Genomic DNA, 27,612 nt, shown 5'->3' on the forward strand with positions numbered 1-27,612 from the left:
AAATCCCCTGGGAGGGCAGATGCACCAACGTTAGCGTCCTTGACCAGGCCAACATCCCCAGTATTGAAGCACTGACCACACTCGACCAGCTCCGCAGGGCGGGCCGCATTGTTCACAAGCCTGACACAAAACTCCCAAAGCAAATACTCCAGTCGGAACTCCGACATGGCATGCGATACTAAAGGTGGGCAGAGGATGCGTTTCAAGGACCCTCAAAGCCTGTCTGATAAAGTGCAACATCCCCACCGGCACCTGGGAGTTCCTGGCCAAAGACCACCCTAAGTGGAGGAAGTGCATCCGGGAGGGCATTGAGCACCTCGAGTCTCATCGCCGAGAGCATACCGAAATCTAGCACAGGCAGTGGAAGGAGCGTGCAGCAAACCAGTCCACACACCCTTTCCTTCAAGCACCGTCCATCTCAACTGGGACAGAGACTGTAATTCCCGTATTGGATTGTGCAGTCACCTGAGAACTCACTTTTAGAGTTGGATCAAGACATCCTCGATTTCGAGCTACTGCCTATGATGATGATCAATAGGGTGAGCTTTGGATGGCCCAAAAGCGTGAGCCTGTGCTGGCCCAATAGGGTGAGCATGGGTTGGCCCAATAGGGTGAGCCAGGGTTGGACCAATAGGATGAGCACAGGCCCAGGGTCACCAGACAACAATCAGACAGCAAGGCTCTCTTTCTGGGGCCATTGACCAGGGCACAAACATGTGATCAATCAAACAGACATACACCCTGAAGCCCCGCCCACACGTTGTCCCTGCACAAAGGACCACACATGCGCCGTGAGGCCCGCCCTGACCAAGATGGCGGCCGCTGAGCCCGCTCACCGCCCGGGAAACAGTTACCACCAAGAAAGTAATCAAGAAAACATCACCGAAGGGCGGCAAGGAGCGCAGAAGGTGGAGGAAGGAGCGTTACTCCATCTACATCTACAAAGTTCACCCCGACACCGGCATCTCCTCCAAGGACATGGACATCATGAACTCGGTTGTGAACGATATTTTGGAGCACAACGCGAGTGAGGCTTCCCGCCTGGCCCATTACAACAAGCGCCGCACCATCAGCTCCCGGGAGATCCAGACCGCCGTGCGCCTGCTGCTGCCCGGGGAGCTGGCCAAGCACGCCGTGTCGGAAGGGACAAAGGTGGTGACCAAGTACACCAGCTCCAAGTAAAACTGCACGCTGTCCTAAGAGATCAAACCCAAACACAACTGCTCTTTTAAGCGCCACCCACAACCTCTCTGGAAGAGCTGCACAAACCCATCTCTCTTTAGACTCAATTTACTCTAATTATTTCCTGAACAAGTGTGTGGGGACCTTTGCAGTTCCAGCTGTAGATTTAGTTTTAATTTCTCAGATAACTGATTTTACTGTCCGGTTCTTCCTTTTCCCGCCTTAAACTACAAACACGGTCCCTGGTCGCCCTTTTCCTTTGCTCTCAGACCCGTTCATTTGCAGCGCCTGACAAAGAATTAGAAACTTGTTTTAGAGTGATACTCAGAGTTTAGCCACCTCGTTCTCTCTCACGCCTTCTTCAATTCAAAAGAACATTCCACTGAGGAGTCAATCAGTTTATTAACCTTCGAGTCCGAATGTAACAACCCAGAATGGGAGTTCTTACAGAGACCAGAACCGGGGCAGTTTGAACACTCTGACCCTCTTCCCTTTTCACAGAAGGATTCCCAGTTCTGGTCTCACTGCTGCCTGTGCAGGGGATCGATCGATAATCTATGAAATCCAACTTTTACAAAGATTGAGTGGATTGTGTCCCGTTACAGAATAAGTGGGGAGTGATTCCCACCCATTACATATAGTTTGAAACTGAACCCAAATTTAATCCTGATTGTAACAGCCTGGAATTTGCAAGTGAAATGTGGATTAAGACAAAGGGAAACAAAAAATATTTGGAAATATGTGGCTAATGGGGAAGTTACTAACATAATCCGCAATTTTAACAATTATTGGCGGGATTTTTGAATTTCTAAATCCTTCGAACACTGACTGTTGAGAACAGTCATTTCCGCCCAGGTTTCTTTGGTGGGCTAAACAGGCTGCGATTGGTCATCGGAAAGGACTAATGAAATTCACGACAGAGTGACCAATCACAAGTTCTCTCCCTGCATTCCTCCAGAAGGTAAAAGGCAGATGTGGGAGGAGTTTCTCATTCTTTCCATGAACGTGTCGATTGTGGAAATGTCCAGAAGATGAAAAACCGGCGGTAAAGCTCGAGCCAAGGCCAAGTCTCGCTCCTCCCGGGCCGGACTGCAGTTCCCTGTGGGCCGTGTTAACAGGCTCCTCTGGAAGGGAAACTACGCTGAGCATGTGGGTGCCGGAACCCCGGTCTACATGGCTGCTGTGCTCGAGTATCTGACCGGCTGAATTCCTGGAGCTGGTCGGCCACGCGGCCCGCGACAACAAGAAGACCCGCACCATCCCCAGACACCTGCAGCTGGCCATCCGCAACGACCAGGAGCTCAACAAGCTGCTGGGAAAGGTGACCATCGCTCAGGGTGGGGTGCTGCCTAATATACAGGCTGTGCTGCTGCCCAAGAAAACCAACAGTGTGTCCAAGAGCAAGTAAAGCGGACAGGATTTAATCTAATAAACCAAAGGCTCTTTTCCGAGCCACCCACAGTATCAATGTAAGGGCAGGTTAATGCTCTATCGATCACAATTGTCCCAGATGTAAATTAGCATTGAATCTCTGCAATTAAGCGGTTAGTTTCCTAATCAGAAATGACCCTCAGACATTGTCGGTTATAATCTTGTCACTGCCGACAGACAGTGCAACAGGTTTGCTGTTATAAAAGCCTGCTGTAATGTACCATAAATCATTTCTGGCCTGCGAGGCGGTAAACTTACCCCGATTGCGATGGCCGGGTAGGTCTGTGACTGAAAAAAGTGAAGTGCATCTTCATAGCTCCACAGGTAGAATTCCTGCTGATGAGGGTAGCAGCAGACGGGATCAGACCTACGGTGTCCAAAACGGAAGCAATCCAGAGAGCACACAGACCCCGTAACACGACGGAGTTGCATTCATTCCTGGGGCTCCTGAATTATTTTGGTCACTTTCTTCCCAAATTGAGCACGCTGTTAGAGCCGCGACATGTGCTCCTGCACAAAGGTGTGAATGGGTCTGGGGCGGACAGCCAGGAAAGGGCTTCTGATTTAACGCAACATTTGTTATGCTCCAACAATATGTTAACGCTATATGACCCATGTAAGAAACATGATTTAACATGTGATGCGTCGTCCTATGGGGTCAGGTGTGTGTTGCAGCATGTGAATGCCAATGGTTAGTTTCACCCGGTAGCTTATGCCTCCAGATGTCTGTCCCAGGCAGAACGGGGCTATGGGATGGTAGAAAAGTAAGCGCTTGCATGGATACTTGCTGTAAAAAAAAAGTGCACCAGTACCTGTTTGGCAGGAAGTGTGAGCTGGAGACAGATCACAAACCCCAACCGTCCCTTTTGGCCGACAACAAGGACATAAATGCAAATGCATTGGCCCCCATACAGACGGGGCACTCACGTTAGCCGCCTATGACTGCACAATTCAGCACAGACCGGGCACTGAAAACTGCACCGATGCACTCAGCAGGCTCCCACTAGCCACCACCGAGCGGCCAACCGAGCATGCAGCTCAGATGGTCATGGCTGTTGATGTTTTCAAAACCGAAGGCTCACCTGTGACAGCCCGTCAGGTCAAAATCTGGACACATAGAGACCCACTACTGCCTTAGTGAAGAAATGTGTCCTAATGGGGACTGGGCAGCCACGTACGGGGCATTCCCTGAGGAATTCAAAACATTTCACAGACGCAAGGAGGAACCCTCGATTCAGGCCGATTGCCTACTATGAGGAAACCGTGTAATCATGCCCCAGATGGGCAGAGAGATGTTCAACAGAGAACTCCACAATGAGCACCCGTGCATTGTCATGATGAAGACAATTGCCAGGTCACACGTTTTTTGGCCCGGGATAGATGCAGACCTGGAATGTTGTGTTCACAGATGCAACACGTGTACCTAGCTGGGCAATGCGCCCAGGGAAGTCCCCCCTTAGGCCCTTGTTCTGGCCCGCCAAACCATGGGCATGTATCCATGTGGACTACGCAGGTCCTTTCATGAGAAAAAATGTTTTTGGTTGCAGTAGAAGCCTACTTCAAATGGATCGATGTGACATTCTCCATTTAAGCACATCCTCCGCCAAGGTAGAAAGTCAACGTGCAATGTTCTCTGCCCATGGTCGACCGGAAGCCTTGGTCAGCGATAATGGCCCGTGCTTTACAAGCATTGAATTCCAGGACTTCATGGCAGGAAATGGTATCAACCATGTCAGAACGGCACCATTCAAGCCGGCCTCAAATGGTCAGGTGGAACGAGCAGTGCAGATAATCAAACAGGGGATGCTCAGAATCCAAGGGGTTCACTACAAAACCGCTTATCATGCCTCCTGTTGTCCAATAGATCCCGACCACACTCGCTCACAGGGGTTCCACCCGCAGAGCTGCCAATGAAAAGGACACTCAAAACCAGGTTATCCATTATACACCCAACCATGAAAGAAATTGTTGAGAGAAGGCGCCAGTCACAACGTGACTACCATGACGGGAATGCGAGGGCGCGATGTATTGATGTCAATGACTCTGTCTTTGTCCTCAACTACACTGCAGGGCTTAAATAACTCACAGGCACTGTGATTGCCAAAGAGGGTAATAGGATTCTGATAGTTAAACTTACCAATGGACAAATCTGCCGCAAACACGTGGATTAAACAAAAAGAGGGTTCAACAACCCCATAGAAGAAGCAGAGGAAGAACACAATATCGAGTTCATTCCTCCACAGGTGACTGAATATCGGAATCAAGCGGAGGAGAGCCCAGTCACTGTGGGCAGTCCGCACAGGCCTGAGGCACCACAAACAGCAGACACTCAGGCCAACGCCCAATAACTGGAGCCCCAACTCAGGCGCTCTGCAATGGAGCGTAAACCACCAGAGAGACTTAACCAATGATCCCAATAAGACTTTGGGAGAGGTGATATCATATATTCAACTGTCATTGTAACCCATGTATAAACTGACCTAAGTTGTACACCGTGAGAACATTGACCATAAGGAGGTGCACTTGTGGGAGACACTCCTAACCTGGACTTTCAGGTATAAAAGGGGAAGCTCCACCCATTATCATCACTTCAGTGCTGGCTAATAAATGTTACTGACCACAGAGTGACCTTCCCTCAAGTATGGGCCTCGTGTGCATTTATACTGTACAGTAAGGACATATTAGACAGAGTGTTCAAACTGCCCCAGTTATAATCGATATAAGAACTCCCTTTCTGGATTGTTAAACTGCGGGGAGTGTCGGGTTAATAAACGGACTGACACAACAGGAATTGAACAATAAATTTGACAAGTACTTGCGGGAGAGAATGTGTGATTGAAATCTGAGTCTCAGCCACTAAACATGCTTTTAATTCGGCAGGCGGTGTAAATGAACAGGTTTGAGAGTGAAGCTGCTTATCTGAGAATTCAAAACTAAATCTACAGCTGGAACTCCAAAGGTTCTCACACAATTGTTCAAGAAATAATTAGTGAGTTAAGTTTAAAGGTTGATGGGTTTGTGCAGCTCGTTCAGAGAGGTTGTGGGTGGCTCTTCAAAGAGCCGTTGTGTTTGGGTTTGTTCTCTTAGGACAGCGTGCAGTTTGACTTGGAGCTGGTGTACTTGGTCACCACCTTTGTCCCTTCCGACACGGCGTGCTTGGCCAGTTCCCCGGGCAGCAGCAGGTGCACGGCGGTCTGGATCTCCTAGGAGCTGATGGTGCGGCGCTTGTTGTAATGGGCCAGGCAGGAAGCCTCACCAGCGATACGCTCCAAAATATCGTTCACAACCGAGTTCATGATGCCCATGGCCTTGGAGGATATGCCAGTGTCGGGGTGAACCTGCTTCATCACTTTGTAGATGTAAATGGGGTAACTCTCGTTCCTCGACTTTCTGCGCTTCTTGCCGCTCTTCGGTGGTGTTTTAGTGACTGTTTTCTTGGTGCCTTTCTTGGCAGTAACTAATAAGAACATAAGAACATAAGAATTAGGAACAAGAGTAGGCCATCTAGCCCCTCGAGCCTGCTCCGCCATTCAACACGATCATGGCTGATCTGGTCTTGGATTCAGCTCCACTTACCCGCCCGCTCCCGGTAACCCTTAATTTCCTTATTGGTTAAAAAGCTATCTATCTGTGACTTGAATACATTCAATCAGCTAGCCGCAACTGCTTCCTTGGGCAGAGAATTACACAGATTCACAACCCTTTGGGAGAAGAAATTCCTTCTCAACTCGATTTTAAATTGGCTCCCCCGTATTTTGAGGCTGTGCCCCCTAGTGCTAGTCTCCCCGACCAGTGGAAACAACCTCTTTGCCTCTATCTTGTCCATTCCTTTCCTTATTTTAAATGTTTCTATAAGATCACCCCTCATCCTTCGAACTCCAACGAGTAAAACTGTTTCCCCAGGTGGTGGGAGCGTGCTCAGCGGCCGCCATATTGGTCAGGGCGGTCTCATGGCGCATGCACGGTCCTTTGTGCAGGGACAAAGGGTGGGCGGGGCTTCAGGATGTATGTCAGTTTGATTGGTCACATGTTTATGTCCAGCTCAGTGGCCCCTGAAAGGGAGCCTTGTTGTTCTGATAGTTGTCTGGTGAACCTGGACCAGCACGCCTCACCCTATTGTGTCAGACCAGCCCAAGCTAACCCTATTGGGCCAGCCCAGGCTCACCCTAATGGGCCAACACAGTCTCATCTCCTTGGGTCAGCCCGGGCTCACACTATTGGGCCAGACCGGGTCCACCCTATTGGGCCAGCACAAAATGCCCAGTGATCAGCAGAGAAAATCAGCAGCTCATTTATTTTATTCTCACTTTGCGTACTTACCCAACCATGTAAACTGGAAATGATAAATACCATCTGCCTTTGAATGTGGAAGGAGAAACATTTTTCAGTTCTGTCTGTGGAAAAATATTTCAAACATCAGTGAGACACACAAAACCTTTCCGCGTGAGAATATTCCAGTGTACTGACTGTGGAAAGAGGTTCAACCAGTTACACAGCCTGAAAAGCATCGCACCATTCACAGCGGGGAGAAACTACATGTGTTCTGTGTGTGGACGAAACTTCAACTGATCGTCCAACCTGGAGAGACACAAGGACACCTGCTCCATGGAGAAATCATGGAAATGTGGAGACTGTAGGGAGGGATTCAGTTTCCCGTCTGATCTAGAAATCCATCATCGCAGCCACACTGGGGAGAGACAATTCACCTGCTCTGTGTATGGCCAGGGTTTCACTCAGTGATCTGATCTGCTGAAACTCCAGCGAGTTCGCACTGGGGAAGTGTGGGAAGGGGTTTACTCAGTCATTTGTATTGCGAGTTCGAAAGTGGCTGCAGGGGTTGGGTTCTACTGTTATTACTGCTGTTAATCACATCCTAACTGAATCGTGTTCATTCTGTCAGTTGGCATTTGTTTCTGCTGATGTTAATCACCCATAAAACTGGGCTGGAGTTTATTTTTTGATAATTCAAATAACACAGTGTGTCGATACTTGATGTCTCCATGATAAGAGGAAACAAATTGATGTCTTGTTATCGACTGCTTCATTTTGCGCCTTTACTCCTTTCTAACTATAGATTGTATCAGTTCTCAGACCTTTGGTTACTCTCAGGACAAGTCCCAGTTCCCCATACCGTCCAGAGTGCATTGATGTCCAGGGTAGGGATAGCTAACACGCCCTGGATCATTAAACACAAAATCCAGTCTGTTAATCTCTTACCGATACTGAAATTTTCGTGTGTCCACAGCATCTCTCTCACCTTCAATGTGTGAATAGAGTATCACACCTGCAAAGCTGGTTTCAATTTAAATTTGAAACCACTCAGGAAATGTATTTTTTTAAATATCTACAATAAACTGAACACATCAACTAATTGGCAAAGGTTTACAGTCAACTAGATGAACAAGTAAAAACATCATGGCCCAATAACATAGCTCTATATTCACAGTAGAAAGTCTGTTATCTAAGTCCTCGAATGTCAGTTGGTGAGATGAGAGACTGAATCTCTTTCCACACTCAGCTGGTAAATGGCCTCTCCCTGATGTGTTTCCACCCGACGCCCATCTGTATCCATTCCCACAGTTCCCACATTTACAGTGTTTAGTCAGCTGGGCACACGAGTCTCAGAGGTTGACGAATGGTTGACGTTCTATCCACACACAGAACATGTGTCCTGTTTCTCACCGCTGTGATTGGTGTTTTTCCAAAGGCTGATGATAAGGTGATCCTGATGAATCTGGTGAATCTCTCAAATCTTGATGTGATGTTTGGTTTGAGTTACCAAGCTGCAGATCCTCCCATTCTAATACCCTGCAAATGTAGGTTACAAAAGTTGTTACTTTAAGTACAGGATATAAATTCAGAATAGACAAATCTAGATTCTATAGGACATTCTGTCGCCTCTGTCCCTCCAAGATGCAAAAGCCTTATTCTAGACAATCTCCCTCCATCCTTACGGTATAAAATCAACTGCGATTTACTTTCTCCAGGAAGTGCTAAATCTGGCTGGGTGCAATTCCACAGAAATTTGTTAAGCTCTGGTGCTTCACCAGCAGTCGACTCAGAGAGTGTCAGCAGGATTTCCACCGTGGTAGGCATCAAAGCCGAATCCAATCCTACCTCCAAATGACATCCACAGACCTCCCAATTGATGTCACTGGATCAGTATCAAGAGTAAGGCTAGTGGCTAATTTTTACTCATACTTAGCCCATTGGTACTGAGGACAATTATAACCCCTGAACTGCTGCCTTGGCTGAGATCAACTAACAGTCCAGACCAAGGACCGAACTTGGGAACTTCCCAGTCAGTATTGCAGATTGTTCTAAAATTTGGGGGGTTGAGGGAGGGTTGGAAAGAATATTTTGAAACACATTTTACTCCACCTTTAAACAAAACCTTCGTCACACTGCAGAATTCTGAAATTTTTCCCAATTAAACAAGCAAGTCAAATGGATTATAAAAACAATGTTCCATTTTAGAAAGGCTCAAGTCACTCGAATAGACAGCTTTACAATGACAGGACAATACAGAAGGGAGCGAATGTTAATCGGAGCTCTGTTCTTGAAGTCCGACAACACTCTGAGATAAACTGGACTGGTCCTTCAAGTATAAATAGGCAGAGAAAAGAGAGTCCCTGTCCCTTTAAATAGTGCCCCATTCCCCCGGGCAGTGGGAGGAGCAACCGCGCGGAACCTCTTGAGATACTGAAACAGCAAATACCGCCGAATGGCTTCCCGCAGGTTCCTAAAGTCCTAAGAAATAAATTGCATCAGGTTAAGTAGAACAACTGAAAAAAATGCACAGAGTCGTTGCTATGTGCGTGTGTGTGTGTGTGTAAACAAAACACATCATTCTTAATCTTTGCGAGAGATAAGCTACTTTCTGCACCAGCTATAATCCAGCATTTTATTTCCTATTATTTACAATGTAATTGCAGATTGTTTAATTCAGTTACCATTTATTGATGACCCATTGTCTTGTGTGCTATTGTTTAGAACGTGATGACAGAATGACCATTCCGTTACCAAGGTGACCGTCGGCCCGCAGTATTCAGTGGGAAGGGGATTAACTCTTTGCTCTGGGATTTGGATGCTGTGGGAACATCGGCGCAAAATCACACGTTTTAACGTGAAATATGTCTGTTTTCTCACATGTGGAGCGGCTGTGAGAAATGGAACTTTGAGCAACAAATGGTGGGGCTCGTCCGCGAACCTCTCACATATCAAATGTGATCATCCTAAAGCAAAAACCATAGCACTTGAGCAACGAGCCGCCGACAGTAAGGAGTGTAGCTCTCAGATTCTGACGGTAGTGAGAAAAAATATTCGGCCCATCGTGTTTGTGCTGTGCCTCAGAGACCTATCTAATTCGTCACCCTCTCCATGGTCCTGCAAATGTTATCCTTTTGACGAATATATTATTAATTTGAGACATGACATGAGCAAAGTACAGCATCCTTGCGAGTAAAAGGGGAATTTGGCGATGAGGTTAAATGTGAATGACATAACGACCAGGAAGGTCAAAGCTGTCAGACAACGACGACGAGAATGGGATTCGAACCCATTGCGCAGAGCCCATTATCAGTCCATCGCCTTCAGCTCTCGGCCACCTGGTCTCTTCTTTAACAGATCGTCAGCGATGCAATCTCCTGCTTTTTGTATGCAAACAAAAAGAACGTGCAAGAAAGTCCACTTCACAGCTTGCTCTGCCCGTGCATGCAGATCGACAATGATGAAAACGTGTCGTGAGAGATTCTTTCAGCAAACAGCCTTCCTTGACTTAAGGTGAGTGACTGGAAGAGACGCAGCAAGCTAAGTTGACCTCAGCCGGATCCAAACCTGCAATCTTCTGATAACCTCGCGTTTATAATCCAAGTCAGATGCCTTATCCATTAGGCCACGCGGCCTCTGCCAATGCCATCCAATGTGCTATTGTGTATATTGGGCGCAGATTCGATGCAACTGCAATATCAAGGACTGGATTGAGGAAAAGATGAGCATATTTCGAGTGAATGAACAGATGCACGGCGATCTGGGTGCGCACCGGCGCAGGCAAACCCAATGTAAATTGGAGCACAGCAGTTTAACAATTCGGTCATTGCAGCTGAAATCATACTCCCTCTAAAACAAGACAGGATGACCCGGGTTTATGAGAAAATCCGTTTCAAAGGGAAAGATTATAGAAACATAGAAACATAGAAAATAGGTGCAGGAGCAGGCCATTCAGCCCTTCTAGCCTGCACCGCCATTCAATGAGTTCATGGCGGAACATGAAACTTCAGTACCCCCTTCCTGCTGTCACGCCATACCCCTTGATCCCCCGAGTGGTAAGGACTTCATCTAACTCCATTTTGAATATATTAAGTGAATTGGCCTCAACTACTTTCTGTGGTAGAGAATTCCACAGGTTCACCATTCTCTGGGTGAAGAAGTTTCTCCTCATCTCGGTCCTAAATAGCTTACCCCTTATCCTTAGACTGTGACCCCTGGTTCTGGACTTCCCCAACATTGGGAACATTCTTCCTGCATCTCACCTGTCTAAACCCGTCAGAATTTTAAACGTTTCTATGAGGTCCCCTCTCATTCTTCTGAACTCCAGTGAATACAAGCCCAGTTGATCCAGTCTTTCTTGATAGGTCAGTCCCGCCATCCCGGAAATCAGTCTGGTGAATCTTTGCTGCACTCCCTCAATAGCAAGAATGTCCTTCCTCAAGTTAGGAGACCAAAACTGTGTACAATACTCCAGGTGTGGCCTCACCAAGGCCCTGTACAACTGTAGCAACACCTCACTGCTCCTGTACACAAATGTCTCGCTATGAAGGCCAACATGCCATTTGCTTTTTTAACCGCCTGCTGTACCTGCATGCCAACCTTCAATGACTGATGGACCATGACACCCAGGTCTCGTTGCACCTTCCCTTTTCCTAATCTGTCACCATTCAGATAATAGTATGTCTCTCTGTTTTTACCACCAAAGTGGATAACCTCACATTTATCCACATGATACTTCATCTGCCATTCATTTGACCACTCACCTAACCTATCCAAGTCACTCTGCAGCCTCATAGCATCCACCTTGCAGCTCACACTGCCACCCAACTTAGTGTCTTCCGCAAATTTGGAGATACTACCTTAATCCCCTCGTCTAAATCATTAATGTACAGTGTAAACAGCTGGGGCCACAGCACAGAACATTGCGGTATCCCACTAGTCACTGCCTGACATTTTGAAAAGTACCCATTTACTCCTACTCTTTGCTTCCTGTCTGACAACCATTTCTCAATCCATGTCAGCACACTACCCCCAATCCCATGTGCTGAACCGGAACTGACAACCAGCCCGTTTAAACAGACACAGAAGATCGGGGACTGCAAGGACATCCCTTTTACCCAGATGCAGAATGACCCTTGACTGACAGCAGTTCTTTTTTAAAAGAATAAAGTGAGATTTCTATCATCCCTGAAGGCAATTGTGTATTCGGCCTCGGGACCACGCGGGGCAGAGACAGTTATGGAAGCCACAGCCAGGAAGGAGGGAGGGACGTAAAACCAGCCCAGACTGAAATATAAATATATTTAACATTTTACGAAAATACATGCATTTAAATTTGTATTCAAAAAATTGAATTTGAGTTGTTTTAAATAAATAAATAATTGATTCATAATCTATATATTTTTTGATTGAAGGAAGGCTGTTTGACGGGAAGAATTTCATTGGAAATGAGGAGTGCAATCAATCAATACCCAAACACATTAAGCCCATTTTGGAAGACAAGCCACGTGCGAAGTTGTGGGCTACAAAGGCGATCTTTTAAAGTCGCGTGTGTCTTTCTGCTGGATCTGACAGCAGCTATTGTGCTGTGAAAGAGGTCAAATGTAATAGAGCCCGGTGCCTGCGGAACAGAAAAAGCATATTTCTTTTGGAAGTTCAAAATTTGGGATTACATATAAATATATTCATATATATACATGTATAAACAAAGTCAATCAGTCAGTCATGTCTTGTCTTGTCTTGGTTTGATTTGATTTGAATTTGAAAATAACGATGGAGGATGGCATCATATCACACAGCCCACACGCAAGCTCTGGCTAAAATCGCTATATTTCTAACTTGTGTATTTTCCCTTCTTTCAGATGTGGAACAGCAAAATCCCACAGCAGATTCTTCTACCGTCAGAGAGTCCACGAAGGAGTGTTCAATCAAATCAATACGTTTTCAAATTGCATGTAATGCATTTTTCTCACATGACAGTAAGATCGCACAGCACGTTTGCACACACTCTGGCTTACACAAACACACAAACAAACTAACATTCCAGCACCCTCCAAAGGCAGTTTTTGAAATTTGAAATTGGAAATCCGGGATAGACAGCACATCCCTTTTAAACAGACACAGAATGATGCGGGTCTGATAGCACACAATTTTAAACAGACAGAGAATGATCTCGGACAGACAGCACATCCCCTTAAAAGGGACACGGAAATAGAATGTATAAAAGCAGATAAATATGTAAAACTCGGCAGGTCGTGCAGATTCTGTGGAGGAAGAAGTCGATTTCACGTTCTGTCGGATGAGTAAAACATGGCGCGGCTCGTCCGGGATTTGGCCCGTGGCCTCTCGTATTTCAAATGTGATCATTCCGAAGGGAGAATCATAACCGTGGACCAACGAGCCGCCGACAGTGAAAAGCGCAGCTCTCAGATTCTGACGGTGGTGAGAAAAGATATTATGGCCCATCGTGCATGTGCTGTCTCTCAGATACCTATCTAATTAGTGCCCCTCGCCATAGTCCTGCAACTGTTCTCCTTTTGACGAATATATTATTAATTTGAGACATGACATGAGGAAAGTACAGCATCCCTTCAAGGAAAAGGGGAATTTGGCGATGAGGTGAAATGTGATTGACAAAACGAGGTCAAAACTGTAAGCCAACGACAACGGGATTCGAACCGATGCGTGCAGAGCACAATGGATCAGCAGTCCATCGCCTTAACCTCTCGGCCATCTCGGCACTGCTTTAATACACCGTCATCCAGTCAATCTCCTGCTTTTTGTATCCAAAGAGAAATAATGTGCAAGAAAGTCCACTTCACAGCTTGCTCTGCCCGTGCATGCAGATCGACAATGATGAAAACTTGCCATGAGATTCTTGAAGCAAACAGCCTTCCTTTGCTGCAGGTGAGTGACTGGAAGAGATGGTTGGTTTCTCAGCAGAATCACAACAAAGAATGTAAAATTTCACTAAAGCATGTTATGTTGACCGCGTCACGATTCGAACTTTCAATCTTCTGATAACTTCGCGGTTATAATTGAAATCAGCCGCCTTATCCATTAGGCCACGCGGTCTCTGCCAACACCATCCATTGTGTTATTGTGCATATTGCCAGCAGATTCGGGGCAACTGCAACATCAAGGACTGGATTTCGGAAAAGATGAGCATATTTCTAGTGAATGAACAGATGCGCGGCGATCTGGGTGCGCGCCGGCGCAGGCAAGCCCAATGTAAATTGAAACACAACAGTTTAACAATTCGGTCATTGCAGCTGAAATCATACTCCTTCTCAAACTATACAGGATGACCCGGGTTTATGAGAAAACCAGTTTCAAAGGAAAGATTATAAACCGGAACTGACAACCAGCCCGTTTAAACAGACACAGAATGATCCGGGGCTGCAAGGACATCCCTTTTACCCAGATGCAGAATGACCCTTGAATGACAGCAGTTCTCTTTTAAAAGAATAAAGTGAGATTTCGAACATCCCTGAAGGCAATTGTGTAGTGGGGCTCAGGACCACGCGGGGCAAAGACTGTTATTGAAGCCACAGGTGATAGACAGGCAGGAAGGAGGGAGGGAGGGACGTAAAACCAGCCCAGTCTGAAATATATAAATATTTAACATTTTAAGAAAATAAATGCATTTAAATTGTATTAAAAAAAATTTAATTTGAGTTGTTTTAATGAAATAAATAACTGATTCATAATCTATGTATTTTTGTATTGAATGTTAGCTGTGTAACTATAAGAATTCCATTGGATATGAGAGGTGCAGTCAATATCTACCCAAACACAGTAACCCCATGGTGGAAGACAAGCCATGAGGGAAGATGTTGGCTACAAGGGCGATCTTTTAAAGTCGAGTGTGTCTTTCCGATGGATCTGACAGCAGCTGCTTGTGCTGTGAAAGAGGTCAAATGTAAGAGAGCCCAGCGCAGGCAGAACAGAAAAAGCATATTTATTTTGGAAGTTAAAAATTTGGGATTATATATAAATATACACATATATATATATATATATACATGTATAAACAAAGTCAGTCAGTCAGTCATGTCTTGTATTGGTTTGATTTGATTTGAATTTGCAAATAAGGATGGAGGATGTCGTCATGTCACACAGCCCACACGCAAGCCCGGCCTAATATCGCTATATTTCTAACTTGTGCATTTTCCCTTCTTTCAGATGTGGAATAGCAAAATCCCACAGCAGATTCTTCTACCGTCAGAGAGTCCACGAAGGAGTGTTCAATCAAATCAGTACTGTTTCAAGTTGCATGTAATGCATTTTTCTCACATGACAGTAAGATCGCACAGCACGTTTGCACACTCTCTAGCTTAGACAATGACACAAACAAACTAAAATTCCTTAACCTCCAAAGGCAGGTTTTGAAATTTGATATTGGAAATGCGGGACAGACAGCACATCCCTTTTAAACATACACAGAATGATGAGGGTCTGATAGCACACCATTTTAAAGAGACAGAGAATGATCTCGGACAGACAGCAAATCCCCTTAAAAGGGACTCGGAAATAGAATGAATAAAAACAGATAAATATGTAAAACTCGGCAGGTCGTGCAGATTTTGTGGAGGAAGAATCCGGTTTCACGTTCTGTCGGATAATCATTCCGATATTTCAGGAAAAAGTTAAAGATTACAGATGTTTTCAACAAAAATAGCGCCTGGAAATAATACGCAGCGAGAAAGGTCAAATGGGAACGTCTGTGATACAGCGGAACGCAGGAGTGATTAAATAATACATGGCACAATGGAGAAAGGCAAAGTGGGTGGTAATCGGGCAATAACGTAACAAAGGATGGTCCAGAGGAGGTGTTCGTGGGAATAGCAGAACCATTATCAGACAATGGGAGCGGTGCTGATAATCCGATACGTTGAACCTAATGTTGAGGCCAGAAGACAAGAACATGCTTACAATATAGGGTGTCACCGCCTTTTAATCAGACCAGGCAGCTTTGCCAGCCCGGATTGATTTCCTGTCCGCTTTGAATTCGGCAGCCTCGGGACGAATTCAAAAGGCCGCTTCTCTCATCTTTTCAGCTCTAGAGAAACAGGACGCACACATGTTCAGGGCAGAGGTGGAGATTGACGCTGAATGTATGCTTATCCCAATTGAGGTGAACTTATGCGTACAGACAGGAAGATATACTGATCAAGTATCGGCCGGAACCAAACAAGGCTTTAGGTTATCCAACGAGTCACAGAGCCGAGTACCTCTGAGATATTTTAACTTTACTCAGTTTGGCGGGTTTCACTTTGCTCTGGGATTTGGATGCTAAGGGAACATCGGCGTAAAATCACACGTTTTAACGTGAAATACATCTGTTTTCTCACATGTCGAGCGGCTGTTAGAACTTTGAGTAAAACATGGCGGGGCTCGTCCCGGATTTGGCCCGTGACCTCTCGCATTTCAAAAGTGATCATTCCGACGGGGAATCGTAATCGTGGACCAACGAGCCGCCGACAGTGAAAAGCGCAGCTCGCAGATTGTGACGGTGGTGAGAAATGATATTATGGCCCATCGTGCATGTGCTGTCTCTCAGATACCTATCTAATTAGTGTCCCTCGCCATTGTACTGCAACTGTTCTCCTTTTGACGAATATATTATTAATTTGAGACATGACATGAGGAAAGTACAGCATCCCTGTAAGTAAAAGGGGAATTTGGCGATGAGGTTAAATGTGAATGTCAAAAAGTGGTTAAGCTGCAAGCCAACGACGACGAGAATGGGATTCAAACCATGCGTGTAGAGCACAATGGATTGCAGTCCATCGCCTTAATCTCTCGGCCACCTCGTCTCTGTTATAAAACATCGTCAGCCATTCAATCTCCTGCTTTTTGTATCCAAACAGAAATATTGTGCAAGAAAGTCCTCTGCACAGCTTGCTCTGCCCGTGCATGCAGATCGACAATGATGAATACTTGCCATGAGATTCTTTAAGCAAACAGCCTTCCTTCACTTCAGGTGAGTGACTGAAAGAGATGGTTGGTTTCTCGGCAGAATCACAACAAAGAATATAAAATTTCACGTAGCGAGCTAAGTTGACCGCGGCAGGACTCGAACCTGTAATCTTCTGATAACTTTGCGGTTGTAATCGAAGTCAGACGCCTTATCCATTAGGCCACGCGGCCGCTGCCAGCACCGTTCATTGTGTTGTTGTGTATATTGCGAGCAAATTCGGGGCAACTGCAACATCAAGGACTGGATTTCGGAAAAGATGAGCATATTACTAGTGAATGAACAGATGCGCGGCGATCTGGGTGCGCGCCGGCGCAGGCAAGCCCAATGTAAATTGAAACACAACAGTTTAACAATTCGGTCATTGCAGCTGAAATCATACTCCTTCTCAAACTATACAGGATGACCCGGGTTTATGAGAAAATCCGTTTTAAAGGAAAAGATTATAAACCGGAACTGACAACCAGCCCATTTAAACAGACACAGAATGATCCGGGATTGCAAGGACATCCCTTTCACCCAGATGCAGAATGACCCTTGACTGACAGCAGTTCCCTTTTAAAAGAATAAAGTGAGATTTCGATCATCCCTGAAGGCAATTGTGCAGTGGGGCTCAGGACCAGGCGGCGCAGAGACTGTTATTGAAGCCACAGGTGATAGACAAGGAGGGAGGGAGGGACGTAAAACCAGCCCAGTCTGAAATATATAAATATTTAACATTTTAAGAAAATAAATGCATTTAAATTGTATTTAAAAAAAATTGAATTTGAGTTGTTTTCATGAAATAAATAATTGATTCATAATCTATGTATTTTTTTATTGAACGAAGGCTGTGTAACTTTAAGAATTCCATTGGGAAATAAGAGGTGCAGTCAATAACTACCCAAACACAGTAAGCCCATGGTGGAAGACAAGCCATGAGGGAAGACGTGGGCTACAAGGGCGATCTTTTAAAATCGAGTGTGTCTTTCGCTGGATCTGACAGCAGCTGCTTGTGCTGTGAAAGAGGTCAAATGTAAGAGAGCGCTGCGCAGGCCGAACAGAAAAAGCATATTTATTTTGGAAGTTAAAAATTTGGGATTATATATAAATATACACATATATATATACATGTATAAATAAAGTCAGTCAGTCAGTCATGTCTTGTATTAGTTTGATTTGATTTGAATTTGCAAATAAGGATGGAGGATGTCGTCATGTCACACAGCCCACACGCAAGCCCTGCCTAAAATCGCTATATTTCTAACTTGTGTAATTTCCCTTCTTTCAGATGTGGAATAGCAAATTCCCACAGCAGATTCTTCTACCGTCAGAGAGTCCACGAAGGAGTGTTCAATCAAATCAGTACGGTTTCAAGTTGCATGTAATGCATTTTTCTCACATGACAGTAAGATCGCACAGCACGTTTGCACACTCTCTAGCTTAGACAATGACACAAACAAACTAAAATTCCTTAACCTCCAAAGGCAGGTTTTGAAATTTGATATTGGAAATGCGGGACAGACAGCACATCCCTTTTAAACATACACAGAATGATGAGGGTCTGATAGCACAACATTTTAAAGAGACAGAGAATGATCTCGGACAGACAGCAAATCCCCTTAAAAGGGACACAGAAATAGAATGAATAAAAACAGATAAATATGTAAAACTCGGCTGGTCGTGCAGATTTTGTGGAGGAAGAATCCGGTTTCACGTTCTGTCGGATAATCATTCCGATATTTCAGGAAAAAGTTAAAGATTACAGATGTTTTCAACAAAAATAGCGTCTGGAAAAAATACGTAGCGAGAAAGGTCAAATGGGAAGTTCTGTGATACAGCGGAACGCAGGAGTGATTAAATAATACATGGCACAACGGAGAAAGGCAAAGTGGGTGGTAATCGGGCAATAACGTAACAAAGGATGGTCCAGAGGAGGTGTTACTGGGAAAAGCAGAACCATTACCAGACAATGGGAGCGGTGCTTATCATCCGATACGTTGAACCGAATGTTGAGGCCAGAAGACGAGAACATGCTTACAATATATGGTGTCACCGCCTTTTAATCAGACCAGGCAGCTTTGCCAGCCCGGATTGATTTCCTGTCCGCTTTGAATTCGGCAGCCAAGGGACGAATTCAAAAGGCAGCATCTCTCAGCTTTTCAGCTCTAGAGAAACAGAACGCACTCATATTCAGGGCAGAGGTGGAGATTGACGCTGAATGTATGCTTATCCCAATTGAGGTGAACTTATGCGTACAGATAGGAAGATATACTGATCAAGTATCGGCCGGAACCAAACAAGGCTTTAGGTTATCGAACGAGTCACAGAGCCGAGTACCTCTGAGATATTTTAACTTTACTCAGTTTGGCGGGTTTCACTTTGCTCTGGGATTTGGATGCTAAGAGAACATCGGCGTAAAATCACACGTTTTAACGTGAAATACATCTGTTTTCTCACATGTCGAGCGGCTGTTAGAAGCGGAACTTTGAGTAAAACATGGCGGGCCTCGTCCGGGATTTGGCCCGTGACCTCTCGCATTTCAAATGTGATCATTCCGAAGGGAGAATCATAACCGTGGACCAACGAGCCGTCGACAGTGAAAAGCGCAGCTCTCAGATTCTGACGGTGGTGCGAAATGATATTATGGCCCATCGTGCAATGTGCTGTCTCTCAGATACCTATCTAATTAGTGCCCCTCGCCATTGTACTGCAACTGTTCTCCTTTTGACGAATATATTATTAATTTGAGACATGACATGAGGAAAGTACAGCATCCCTGTAAGTAAAAGGGGAATTTGGCGATGAGGTGAAATGTGAATGTCTAAAAGTGGTTAAGCTGCAAGCCAACGACGACGAGAATGGGATACGAAGCCATGCGTGCAGCGCACAATGGATTAGCAGTCCATCGCCTTAACCTCTCGGCCACCTCGTCTCTGCTATAAGACATCGTCAGTCATTCAATCTCCTGCTTTTTGTATCCAAACAGAAATAATGTGCAAGAAAGTCCACTTCACAGCTTGCTCTGCCCATGCAAGCAGATCGACAATGATGAAAACTTGCCATGAGATTTTTCAGCAAACAGCCTTCCTTCACTTCAGGTGAATGACTGGAAGAGATGATTGGTTTCTCGGCAGAATCACAACAAAGAATATAAAATTTCACGTAGCGAGCTAAGTTGACCGCGACAGGACTCGAACCTGCAATTTTCTGATAACTTTGCGGTTGTAATCGAAGTCAGACGCCTTATCCATTAGGCCACGCGGCCGCTGCCAGCGCAAATCATTGTGTTGTTATGTATATTGCGAGCAAATTCGGGGCAACTGCAATATCAAGGAGTGGATTTCGGAAAAGATGAGCATATTTCGAGTGAATGAACAGATGCACTGCGATCTGGGTGCGCACAGGCGCAGGCAACCCAAATATAAATTGGACACTATAGTTTAACAATTCGGTCATTGCAGCTGAAATCATACTCCTTCTCAAACAATACAGGATGACCCGGGATTATGAGAAAATCCGTTTTAAAGGGAAAGATTATGAATCGGAACTGACAACCAGCCCATTTGAACAGACACAGAATGATCCGGCTTTGCAAGGACATCCCTTTTACCCGATGCAGAATGACCCTTGACTGACAGCAGTTCCCTTTTAAAAGAATAAAGTGAGATTTCGATCATCCCTGAAGGCAATTGTGCAGTGGGGTCAGGACCACGCGGCGCAGAGACTGTTATTGAAGCCACAGGTGACAGACAAGGAGGGAGGGAGGGACATAAAATCAGCCCAGTCAGAAACACACAAACAAACTAATATTTCTTAAACTCCAAAGGCAGGTTTTGAAATTTGAAATTGGAAATCCGTGACAGACAGCACATCCCTTTTAAACAGACACAGAATGATGAGGGTCTGATAGCACACCATTTTAAAGAGACAGAGAATGATCTCGGACAGACTGCAAATCCCCTTAAAAGTGACACGGAAATTGAATGAATAAAAACAGATAAATATGTAAAACTCGGCTGGTCGTGCAGATTTTGTGGAGGAAGAATCCGGTTTCACGTTCTGTCGGATAATCATTCCGATATTTCATGAAAAAGTTAAAGATTACAGATGTTTTCAACAAAAATAGCGTCTGGAAAAAATACGCAGCGAGAAAGGTCAAATGGGAACTTCTGTGATACAGCGGAACGCAGGAGTGATTAAATAATACATGGCACAATGGAGAAAGACAAAGTGGGTGGTAATCGGGCAATAACGTAACAAAGGATGGTCCAGAGGAGGTGTTACTGGGAAAAGCAGAACCATTACCAGACAATGGGAGCGGTGCTTATCATCCGATACGTTGAACCTAATGTTGAGGCCAGAAGACGAGAACATGCCTACAATATAGGGTATCACCGCCTTTTAATCAGACCAGGCAGCTTTGCCAGCCCGACTTGATTTCCTGTCCGCTTCAATTCGGCAGCCAAGGGACGAATTCAAAAGGCAGCTTCTCTCATCTTTTCAGCTCGAGAGAAACAGGACTAACTCATATTCAGGGCAGAGGTGGAGATTGACGCTGAATGTATGCTTATCCCAATTGAGGTGAACTTATGCGTACAGACAGGAAGATATACTGATCAAGTATCGGCCGGAACCAAACAAGTCTTTAGGTTATCCAACGAGTCACAGAGTCGAGTACCTCTGAGATATTTTAACTTTACTCAGTTTGGCGGGTTTCACTTTGCTCTGGGATTTGGATGCTAAGGGAACATCGGCGTAAAATCACACGTTTTAACGTGAAATACGTCTGTTTTCTCACATGTCGAGCGGATGTTAGAAGCGGAACTTTGAGTAAAACATGGCGGGGCTCGTCCGGGATTTGGCCCGTGACCTCTCGCATTTCAAATGTGATCATTCCGAAGGGAGAAACATAATCGTGGACCAACGAGCCGCCGACAGTGAAAAGCGCAGCTCTCAGATTCTGACGGTGGTGTGAAATGATATTATGGCCCATCGTGCATGTGCTGTCTCTCAGATACCTATCTAATTAGCGCCCCTCGCCATTGTACTGCAACTGCTCTCCTTTTGACGAATATATTATTAATTTGAGACATGACATGAGGAAAGTACAGCATCCCTGCAAGGAAAAGGAGAATTTGGCGATGAGGTGAAATGTGAATGTCAAAAAGTGGTTAAGCTGCAAGCCAACGACGACGAGAATGGGATTCGAACCCATGCGACAGGAGAGCACAATGGATTAGCAGTTCATCGCCTTAACATCTCGGCCACCTCGTCCCTGCTATAAAACATCGTCAGCCATTCAATCTCCTGCTTATTGTATCCAAACAGAAATAATGTGCAAGAAAGTCCACTTCACAGCTTGCTCTGCCCGTGCATGCAGATCGACAATGATGAAAACTTGCCATGAGATTCTTGAAGCAAACAGCCTTCCTTTGCTGCAGGTGAGTGACTGGAAGAGATGGTTGGTTTCTCAGCAGAATCAAAACAAAGAATGTAAAATTTCACTAAAGCATGTTATGTTGACCGCGTCACGATTCGAACTTTCAATCTTCTGATAACTTCGCGGTTATAATTGAAATCAGCCGCCTTATCCATTAGGCCACGCGGTCTCTGCCAACACCATCCATTGTGTTATTGTGCATATTGCCAGCAGATTCGGGGCAACTGCAACATCAAGGACTGGATTTCGGAAAAGATGAGCATATTTCTAGTGAATGAACAGATGCGCGGCGATTTGGGTGCGCGCCGGCGCAGGCAAGCCCAATGTAAATTGAAACACAACAGTTTAACAATTCGGTCAATGCAGCTGAAATCATACTCCTTCTCAAACTATACAGGATGACCCGGGTTTATGAGAAAACCAGTTTCAAAGGAAAGATTATGAACCGGAACTGACAACCAGCCCGTTTAAACAGACACAGAATGATCCGGGGCTGCAAGGACATCCCTTTTACCCAGATGCAGAAAGACCCTTGAATGACAGCAGTTCTCTTTTAAAAGAATAAAGTGAGATTTCGAACATCCCTGAAGGCAATTGTGTAGTGGGGCTCAGGACCATGCGGGGCAAAGACTGTTATTGAAGCCACAGGTGATAGACAGGCAGGAAGTAGGGAGGGAGGGACGTAAAACCAGCCCAGTCTGAAATATATATATATTTAACATTTTAAGAAAATAAATGCATTTAAATTGTATTAAAAAAAATTGAATTTGAGTTGTTTTAATGAAATAAATAACTGATTCATAATCTATGTATTTTTTTATTGAACGTTAGCTGTGTAACTATAAGAATTCCATTGGATATGAGAGGTGCAGTCAATAACTACCCAAACACAGTAACCCCATGGTGGAAGACAAGCCATGAGGGAGGATGTTGGCTACAAGGGCGATCTTTTAAAGTCGAGTGTGTCTTTCCGATGGATCTGACAGCAGCTGCTTGTGCTGTGAAAGAGGTCAAATGTAAGAGAGCCCAGCGCAGGCAGAACAGAAAAAGCATATTTATTTTGGAAGTTAAAAATTTGGGATTATATATAAATATACACATATATATATATATATATACATGTATAAACAAAGTCAGTCAGTCAGTCATGTCTTGTATTGGTTTGATTTGATTTGAATTTGCAAATAAGGATGGAGGATGTCGTCATGTCACACAGCCCACACGCAAGCCCGGCCTAAAATCGCTATATTTCTAACTTGTGTATTTTCCCTTCTTTCAGATGTGGAATAGCAAAATCCCACAGCAGATTCTTCTACCGTCAGAGAGTCCACGAAGGAGTGTTCAATCAAATCAGTACTGTTTCAAGTTGCATGTAATGCATTTTTCTCACATGACAGTAAGATCGCACAGCACGTTTGCACACTCTCTAGCTTAGACAATGACACAAACAAACTAAAATTCCTTAACCTCCAAAGGCAGGTTTTGAAATTTGATATTGGAAATGCGGGACAGACAGCACATCCCTTTTAAACAGATACAGAATGATGACGGTCTGATAGCACACCATTTTAAAGAGAGAGAGAATGATCTCGGACAGACAGCAAATCCCCTTAAAAGGGACTCGGAAATAGAATGAATAAAAACAGATAAATATGTAAAACTCGGCAGATCGTGCAGATTTTGTGGAGGAAGAATCCGGTTTCACGTTCTGTCGGATAATCATTCCGATATTTCAGGAAAAAGTTAAAGATTACAGATGTTTTCAACAAAAATAGCGTCTGGAAAAAATACGCAGCGAGAAAGGTCAAATGGGAACTTCTGTGATACAGCGGAACGCAGGAGTGATTAAATAATACATGGCACAATGGAGAAAGGCAAAGTGGGTGGTAATCGGGCAATAACGTAACAAAGGATGGTCCAGAGGAGGTGTTCGTGGGAATAGCAGAACCATTATCAGACAATGGGAGCGGTGCTGATCATCCGATACGTTGAACCTAATGTTGAGGCCAGAAGACGAGAACATGCCTACAATATAGGGTGTCACCGCCTTTTAATCAGACCAGGCAGCTTTGCCAGCCCGGATTGATTTCCTGTCCGCTTTTAATTCGGAAGCCTAGGGACGAATTCAAAAGGCAGATTCTCTCATCTTTTCAGCTCTAGAGAAACAGGACGCACACATATTCAGGGCAGAGGTGGAGATTGACGCTGAATGTATGCTTATCCCAATTGAGGTGAACTTATGCGTACAGACAGGAAGATATACTGATCAAGTATCGGCCGGAACCAAACAAGGCTTTAGGTTATCCAACGAGTCACAGAGCCGAGTACCTCTGAGATATTTTAACTTTACTCAGTTTGGTGGGTTTCACTTTGCTCTGGGATTTGGATGCTAAGGGAACATCGGCGTAAAATCACACGTTTTAACGTGAAATACGTCTGTTTTCTCACATGTCGAGCGGCTGTTAGAACTTTGAGTAAAACATGGCGGGGCTCGTCCGGGATTTGGCCCGTGACCTCTCGCATTTCAAAAGTGATCATTCCGAAGGGGAATCATAATCGTGGACCAACGAGCCGCCGACAGTGAAAAGCGCAGCTCGCAGATTCTGACGGAGGTGAGAAATGATATTATGGCCCATCGTGCATGTGCTGTCTCTCAGATACCTATCTAATTAGTGCCCCTCCCCATTGTACTGCAACTGTTCTCCTTTTGACGAATATATTATTAATTTGAGACATGACATGAGGAAAGTGCAGCATCCCTGCAAGGAAAAGGGGAATTTGGCGATGAGGTTAAATGTGAATGTCAAAAAGTGGTTAAGCTGCAAGCCAACGACGACGAGAATGGGATTCGGAGCCATGCGTGCAGAGCACAATGGATTAGCAGTCTATCGCCTTAACCTCTCGGCCACCTCGTCTCTGCTATAAGACATCGTCAGCCATTCAATCTCCTGCTTTTTGTATCCAAACAGAAATAATGTGCAATAAATTCCACTTCACAGCTTGCTCTGCCCGTGCATGCAGATCGACAATGATGAAAACTTGCCATGAGATTCTTAAAACAAACAGCCTTCCTTCACTTCAGGTGAGTGACTGAAAGAGATGGTTGGTTTCTCGGCAGAATCACAACAAAGAATATAAAATTTCACGTAGCCAGCTAAGTTGACCGCGGCAGGACTCGAACCTGCAATCTTTTAATAACTTTGTGGTTGTAATCGAAGTCAGACGCCTTATCCATTAGGCCACGCGGCCGCTGCCAGCACCGTACATTGTGTTGTTGTGTATATTGCGAGCAAATTCGGGGCAACTGCAATATCAAGGAGTGGATTTTGGAAAAGATGAGCATATTTCGAGTGAATGAACAGATGCACTGCGATCTGGGTGCGCACCGGCGCAGGCAACCCTAATGTAAATTGGAACACTATAGTTTAACAATTCGGTCATTGCAGGTGAAATCATACTCCTTCTCAAACAATACAGGATGACCCGGTTTAATGAGTAAATCCGTTTTAAAGGGAAAGATTATGAACCGGAACTGACAACCAGCCCATTTAAACAGACACAGAATGATCCGGGATTGCAAGGACATCCCTTTTACCCAGATGCAGAATGACCCTTGACTGACAGCAGTTCCCTTTTAAAAGAATAAAGTGAGATTTCGATCATCCCTGAAGGCAATTGTGCAGTGGGGCTCAAGACCACGCGGCGCAGAGACTGTTATTGAAGCTACAGGTGATGGACAAGGAGGGAGGGAAGGACGTAAAACCAGCCCAGTCTGAAACACACAAACAAACTAATATTCCTTAACCTCCAAAGGCAGGTTTTGAAATTTCAAATTGTAAATCCGGGACAGACAGCACATCCCTTTGAAACAGACACAGAATGATGAGGGTCTGGTAGCACACCATTTTACAGAGACAGAGAATGATCTCGGACAGACAACAAATCCCCTTAAAAGGGACACGGAAATAGAATGAATAAAAACAGATAAATATGTAAAACTCGGCAGGTCGTGCAGATTTTGTGGAGGAATAATCCGGTTTCACGTTCTGTCGGATAATCATTCCGATATTTCAGGAAAAAGTTAAAGATTACAGATGTTTTCAACAAAAATAGCGCCTGGAAAAAATACGCAGCGAGAAATGTCAAATGGGAACGTTTGTGATACAGCGAAAAGAAGGAGTGATTAAATAATACATGGCACAATGGAGAAAGGCAAAGTGGGTGGTAATCGGACAATAACGTAACAAAGGATGGTCCAGAGGAAGTGTTCGTGGGAATAGCAGAACCATTACCAGACAATGGGAGCGGTGCTTATCATCCGATACGTTGAACCTAATGTTGAGGCCAGAAGACGAGAACATGCTTACAATAAAGGCTGTCACCGCCTTTTAATCAGACCAGGCAGCTTTGCCAGCCCGGATTGATTTCCTGTATGCTTTGAATTCGGCAGCCAAGGGACGAATTCAAAAAGCAGCTTCTCTCATCTTTTCAGCTCTAGAGAAACAGGACGCACACATATTCAGGGCAGAGGTGGAGATTGACGCTGAATGTATGCTTATCCCAATTGAGGTGAACTTATGCGTACAGACAGGAAGATATACTGATCAAGTATCGGCCGGAACCAAACAAGGCTTTAGGTTATCCAACGAGTCACAGAGCCGAGTACCTCTGAGATATTTTAACTTTACTCAGTTTGGCGGGTTTCACTTTGCTCTGGGATTTGGATGCTAAGGGAACATCGGCGTAAAATCACACGTTTTAACGTGAAATACGTCTGTTTTCTCACATGTCGAGCGGCTGTTAGAAGCGGAACTTTGAGTAAAACATGGCGGGGCTCGTCCGGGATTTGGCCCGTGACCTCTCGCATTTCAAATGTGATCAATCCGAAGGGAGAATCATAACCGTGGACCAACGAGCCGCCGACAGTGAAATCGCAGCTCTCAGATTCTGACGGTGGTGAGAAATGATATTATGGCCATTCGTGCATGTGCTGTCTCTAAGATACCTATCTAATTAGTGTCCCTCGCCATTGTACTGCAACTGTTCTCCTTTTGACGAATATATTATTAATTTGAGACATGACATGAGGAAAGTGCAGCATCCCTGCAAGGAAAAGGGGTATTTGGCGATGAGGTTAAATGTGAATGTCAAAAAGTGGTTAAGCTGCAAGCCAACGACGACGAGAATGGGATTCAAACCATGCGTGTAGAGCACAATGGATTAGCAGTCCATCGCCTTAATCTCTCGGCCACCTCGTCTCTGCTATAAAACATCGTCAGCCATTCAATCTCCTGCTTTTTGTATCCAAACAGAAATATTGTGCAAGAAA

The 27,612-nt window shown here is 44.9% G+C and overlaps 6 non-coding genes across 6 annotated transcripts; all 6 read right to left on the reverse strand.

Annotated features, from left to right (window-relative positions):
• Positions 1–13,536: 13,536 nt before the first annotated feature.
• On the reverse strand, positions 13,537–13,621 carry trnas-gcu (transfer RNA serine (anticodon GCU)). The gene has a single exon. It is a non-coding gene; the product is annotated as a tRNA-Ser (tRNA).
• Positions 13,622–16,945: 3,324 nt separating this feature from the next.
• On the reverse strand, positions 16,946–17,034 carry trnar-ucg (transfer RNA arginine (anticodon UCG)). The gene is given in 2 exon segments: positions 16,946–16,981; positions 16,998–17,034. It is a non-coding gene; the product is annotated as a tRNA-Arg (tRNA).
• A 2,659-nt stretch (positions 17,035–19,693) lies between these two features.
• trnas-gcu (transfer RNA serine (anticodon GCU)) lies at positions 19,694–19,775 on the reverse strand. Its single transcript has one exon. It is a non-coding gene; the product is annotated as a tRNA-Ser (tRNA).
• A 244-nt stretch (positions 19,776–20,019) lies between these two features.
• Positions 20,020–20,108, reverse strand: trnar-ucg (transfer RNA arginine (anticodon UCG)). Its single transcript is given in 2 exon segments — positions 20,020–20,055; positions 20,072–20,108. It is a non-coding gene; the product is annotated as a tRNA-Arg (tRNA).
• A 5,008-nt stretch (positions 20,109–25,116) lies between these two features.
• Positions 25,117–25,198, reverse strand: trnas-gcu (transfer RNA serine (anticodon GCU)). Its single transcript has one exon. It is a non-coding gene; the product is annotated as a tRNA-Ser (tRNA).
• A 245-nt stretch (positions 25,199–25,443) lies between these two features.
• trnar-ucg (transfer RNA arginine (anticodon UCG)) lies at positions 25,444–25,532 on the reverse strand. Its single transcript is given in 2 exon segments — positions 25,444–25,479; positions 25,496–25,532. It is a non-coding gene; the product is annotated as a tRNA-Arg (tRNA).
• Positions 25,533–27,612: the final 2,080 nt, after the last annotated feature.

Source organism: Pristiophorus japonicus, unplaced genomic scaffold, assembly GCF_044704955.1.
Source record: "Pristiophorus japonicus isolate sPriJap1 unplaced genomic scaffold, sPriJap1.hap1 HAP1_SCAFFOLD_300, whole genome shotgun sequence".
Taxonomy (NCBI): Eukaryota; Metazoa; Chordata; class Chondrichthyes; family Pristiophoridae; genus Pristiophorus; species Pristiophorus japonicus.